Here is a 5,520-nt window from a genome sequence, read left to right as displayed (position 1 = left end):
TCTGTTGAGAAGTCTGATGTTAGTCTGATGGTATAACCTTTGTAAGTAAGGACATTTCCCTCTTGCTAATTTTAGTACCATGTCTTGGTTGTGACCAGTCTGACTATGATGTGCCCTGGAGAAGATCTTCTTTATTTGATTCTATTTGGTGCCCTATGTATTTCTTGAACCTGGATATTTGAATGACTCTCTAGATTTAGTAAGATATCTTCCAGGATTTCGTGAAAGAAATTATCAATGCCCTTATTATTTTCTTCCTCTTCTGGGATACCAATTATCTGGATGTTGGGGTGCTTGATGGTTTCTAGTATTTCTCATATGTTACTCTCATTCTTGGTTGTTTTCTCAGTGTTTTTGATACTTTTTTCTGGGTCAGAGATTTTGTCACCTATGTTCCAACTTTGATCTTCTGCAGGATCTAATCTACTTTTAAAACTTTTTAGGGATATTTTAATTTCCTGTATCACATTCTTCATCCCTAACAATTGCATTTGATTCTTTGTATAGTGTTTATTTCTTCTTTCAAATAATTGAATGACTTCCTCATCTCCTGGAGCTTGTTGTCTTTTTTCTCTTACCTCTCATTTAGTATGGTCATTGCAAATATTCTGAATGGCTTATCTGACAGTTTCACAACTTCCATTGTGTTCTCTGTGGGTGATGCAGAATTTATTTTTTCCTTTGGGGGAGCATTTTATGGTTTTATAATATGTCTTCAGCTTCTGCAATTGTTCGTAGTTGTCTGGGAATGTATGCGATCCTTCCTAAATTATTCCAGGTATCTTTGAGCATTGAAAGGTGTCCAGGAGTAGAAAATTGGTGCTCACTCTTCTGCTCTGCTTCTCTGTTGCTCTGCAGCACCCTAGACTGCTGTCACAAGTCCTGGGTGACCCAAAGTCCTCTCTATTTCTAAAATGCAGGTGCACTTGAAATTGAGCTGCTGAGTTTCATCTCAAGAGCAAAGAAAAGATCACAGAGTATGGAAATCATGCCGTGTGCTATCCATAACACTGAGTCCTGTGTGTTCAAAGTCAAGTGGGGGAGGGGGAGAGCCACAGGTCCTGGCCCCAGGCACCCTGGCATCCTGCAAGGACTTTTGCTTGAACTGCTATCCAGACGGGGTGGATTGGAGAGCAACTTGTCTTACTGTCCCAAGACACAAACATGAATTCCAAAGGGGAAAGAATGAGCCATGGGTCCAGGCCATTAGCCCCTACAACAACAGGTGACCTGGCATCTGGCAAGGCTGTTCACTTGAACCAGTGTCTGGATGGAATGGGGAGGGATGCATATTTGTCTTTAACTCTCAAGACACAAACCTGAAGTCCAAAGGCGAGTGCAGGAAGGGATGAGCCAAGGGACCAGGCCATTCAGTCCTGAAAACACAGGCAGCCTGGCATCTGGTTAGTGGGTATCCAGATGGGGCAGGGAGGAGCAAAAATTTTTCTTAAACTCCCAAGACACAAAGCTGAAGTTCAAAGGCCAGTAGGGTCAGATACGAGTGATGGGTCTCAGCTACAGGCCCAGCAGTCACTGACAGCCTGGGATCTGGCAAGGCTGTTCACTTGAAGTGGTGTTTAGATGGGGAGAAGAGAGAAGCAAGTTTGTCTTGAGATTTCAAGACCCAAACATGAAGTCCAAAGTGGAGTGGGGAAGGGGATGAGCCAAGAGATCCCTCCATTAAGCCCTGTGGCCACAGACAGCTTAGCATCTGGAATGGATGTTCATTTGAACGGCTATCCAGATAGAGTGGAGAGGGGCACAAGTTTACCTTAAAGTCCCAAGAAGACACAAACCTGAAGTCCAAAGGAGAGTGTGGGAGGGAATGACCCATGGATCTGGGCCATTTGGCCCAGCAGTCACAGTTAGCCTGGTGCCCAGCAAGGTTGTTCACTTGAACTGGTTTCTGGATGATCTGGCAAGGTGCACAAGACTGTCTTATAGTCCCAAGACACAAGCCAGAAGTCCAAAGGCGAGTGGTAGAGGAGATGAGCCATGGGTCATGACCTTTAGGCCTGCAGCAACAAACAGCCTGGCATTCAGTAAAACTGTTGGCTTGAAATAGTATCTGGTTGGGGCAGAGAGAGTGTCTAGTTCATCTTCAAGTCCAAAGAAGACAATCCTAAAGTCCAAAAGCAAGGAGGGAGGGGATGAGTCATGGAACCAAGCTGTTAGGTCCTACAGCCACAGTCAGTCTGGGAACCAGATAGGCCATTCTCTTGAACCCATATTTGGATGGGACAGAGATAGGTGCAAGTTTATGTTCAAGTCCCAAGGAGATTAAAACTATAAGTCCAAAGTTGAATGGGAGAGGGGATGTGCCATGAGACCTAGCCGTTAGGTTCTGCAACCACAATCAGTCTCATGACTGGAGAAGTCTTTCACTTGAGCTAGTATCCACATAGGATAGGGAAGGGCACAAGTTTTTCTTAAAATCCCAAGAAGACACAAACCTAATATCCAAAGGCAAGTTGGGAGGAGACGACCATGGGATTCAGTCATCAGGCCTTGAAACCACAGGCAGCCCTGCATGTGTCAAGGGAATTCACTTGAATTGGATGGCGTAGGGAGGGGCCCAAGTTGTTCTTCAATGTCCAAGACACAAACCTGAAGTCCAAAGGTGAGTTGGGGAAGGGATGAGTGACAGGTCCATGCTGTTAGACCCTGCAGCCAAAGGCAGCCTGGCATCTGGCAAGGCCATTTCTCCCTTACAATTTTAAGTGAAATATTTTTGTTTGCATTGTTTTACTTTTCAAAATGTTTAGAATTTGAGTAAGAGAATAGATATGTCATTGTTTTCCTTTGTGATTCCAATACTAATTTTGTTTTCTTAATTTCTAAAACATTTTTAAAAATATTCTGAGAATGATATTGGTCAAGTTAAACAAACTGTTTCACTCTTTTTATCTCCTTATCCCCTTCACTAACATTATATTTTTTAAATTGGAAATAGCAAGCAAAATAATGTAGCCATGCCTAGGAAAAATAAAAGCAGCAGGAGTTTCTATGTTAATACCAGACAAAATAAAATTCAATCTAAAATCTGTAAAATGAAACAAAGGAGATATTTAAAGTTCAACTCAACTCATTGGGTCAGAAGATGGCATGATGGTTAAGTTGCTGGATCCTACATGGCAACTCTGCAGTTCAAGTTCAAACATACTTGACTGCATAGTTTGAGTGTCAGTCCCAGGAACTTGAAAATCACACTGGGCATGTGTGCATGTGTGCCTCAAACCCCATGAGAAAAATGAAGAATTGTGGCATGGCCATCCTCCCTGGAGTGTGATTTCTCACTTGCCCTCCCTCTGTCTCTTTCCAGTGAGTATGCATGCCCTATGGCAATATTAAAAAAAAAACTCATCAAATATAATAATTACAGTTATATATGCACCTAATATTGGAGCACAATATACAAAAAACAAGTATTGGTGCAGCTACAGGAAAAGAGAGAAGAACAAATTCACAGCTGAAGATTTTAGACCCCACTCTCACCATTGCACAGATCATGTAGATGCACAATAAACAAAGATAGTGGACTTAAAGGATACCATAAACCAGATGACTTGACAGACAATTATAAAACATTTTCTTCAATAAGTAGAGAATACACATATTTTTAGTTGTACATGGAACACTATCTAGGATTGACTATAGGCTGGTATAAAATTTTAAGTTTACCAAGTTATAAACAGGAGATTGTCACATTTCACTTTATTTTTAAGTTTTATATTGATATAGCACAAACAGGTGGTGTGGTGGTTAAAAACACAGAACTCTCACATGGCCGAACACAGTTAGTGTCCCATACCTGGGGGCTTGCTTTATCACTCTCTCTCTCTCTCTCTCTTTTTCTCTCTCTCACTCTGTTCCATTTTGGTCAAATTAAAATAAATGAAGATCAATAAAAAAATTCTAAAAAAATTATATTGATAAAAATTCAGAATGAGCACTATATAGAGACAAAAACATTTTATTTTAAAATTTTATAGACATATATATATCAATGGTACAAAATAGAGAACACAGAAATAAACTTCAAACATAGAGACAACTGATTTCCAAAGACAATCCATTCAGCAAGTGGTGCTGGAAATATGGGATATCTATCCACAAAAATTGAAACTGTATCCTTCTCTCTCACCATTAATAAAAATCAACTCAAAATAAATCAATATCTAAACATAGAACTTCAAACTGTAAAACTACTGGTGGAAAACACAGGAGAAACCCTTGGAGATACCAGAATGAGAAAGACTTCTTAAATAAGATCCCCAAACCATAGAAAATAATCCCCAAAATAGACAAGTGGGATTACATCAGGTTAAAAAGCTTCTGTGGGGACAAACATATGGTGTAATGGCTACATCACTGGACTCCCTCATAGTTTACTAAGGTTTGAGTTCTGGACCTGGCAACTTAAAACTCATGCCAGGCACATGTGCATGTGTGCTCAAAATCCTGAGAGAATGGAGGAGAAGGGATTGTGGTATGGATATCTTCCCTAGGATGTGATTTCTCACCTTCTGTTTCTTTATCTCTATATCTGGCAAGTGCACGCACCTTATAGAAAATCTAAAAAACTTTAAAAAAGATTCTGTGGGACCAGCAGGTGGCATACTGGTTATGGCCCTGGACTCCTATATGACTAACCATGGTTCAAGTCTCAGACATGGTGCCACATCCATATAATCGGCAAATGTGTGTGCATGCAAAACATCCAGGAAGAAGAATGGAAGGGAACAAATTGTGGCATGGTCATCCTCCCTGGGGGTGATTTCTAACTTTCTCTATGTCATTCTCTGTCTCTCTGGTGAGCACGCAGACTCTACAGTAGATCTCTCTCTTAAAAAATAAATGAATAAAATTCTGTACAGCAAAAGAAACAATAATTAGAGTTGGGTGATGCATCATAATGAGATACCTCAGATAAGAGACTGATAGCCAAAATATACTGGGATCTCAAGCAACTCAGCCACATGGAAAAAAAAAAAACCTTAATTACATTAAAAGGGAAAATGATGTGGACAATTCTCTAAGGAAGACATACCAGTAGCCATAAAGTATATCAAAAATGTTCAACATTTCTTGTCAAAAGGGAGGTGCAAATCAAAACCACAATGAGTTACCTCCTAACTCCAGTCAGAATGACAAAGATTAACCAAATAAAGAATGATAAATGCTGGCAAGGCTACGGTGAAAAGGGTACACTCCGACATCACTGGTGGCAATGTAAAGTAGTATGGTCACTGTGAAGAACAATATGGAGTTTTTCCAAAGACCCACCAAAAGAACCACTATATGATTAGCAATTCCACTCCTGAGTATATACCCAAAGGATAGGATAGCATTGACGGGACGTCCCGGGCCCTTCCGGGCTCGGCGTGTCCCCCCTGGGGCCCTGCTAAGCCGGCGGCGGCGGCAGAGGCGGGCCGGACGCCAAGGCTTCGTCTGGTAACGGGACCTCCCGGGCCCTTCCGGGCTCGGGGGGGCCCCCCCGGGGCCCCGGCCAGGCCGTGG

General features: G+C 41.6%; 1 pseudogene; it reads right to left on the bottom strand.

Annotated features, from left to right (window-relative positions):
* Positions 1-3,031: 3,031 nt before the first annotated feature.
* Positions 3,032-5,520, bottom strand: part of LOC102470041 (RNA polymerase II-associated protein 3-like) — a 34,212-nt pseudogene continuing 31,723 nt past the window's right edge.

This window comes from Tupaia chinensis, unplaced genomic scaffold, assembly GCF_000334495.1.
Source record: "Tupaia chinensis unplaced genomic scaffold, TupChi_1.0 Scaffold000476_1, whole genome shotgun sequence".
NCBI classification, from domain to species: domain Eukaryota; kingdom Metazoa; phylum Chordata; class Mammalia; order Scandentia; family Tupaiidae; genus Tupaia; species Tupaia belangeri.
This window is presented reverse-complemented; position numbering and strand designations above follow the sequence as displayed.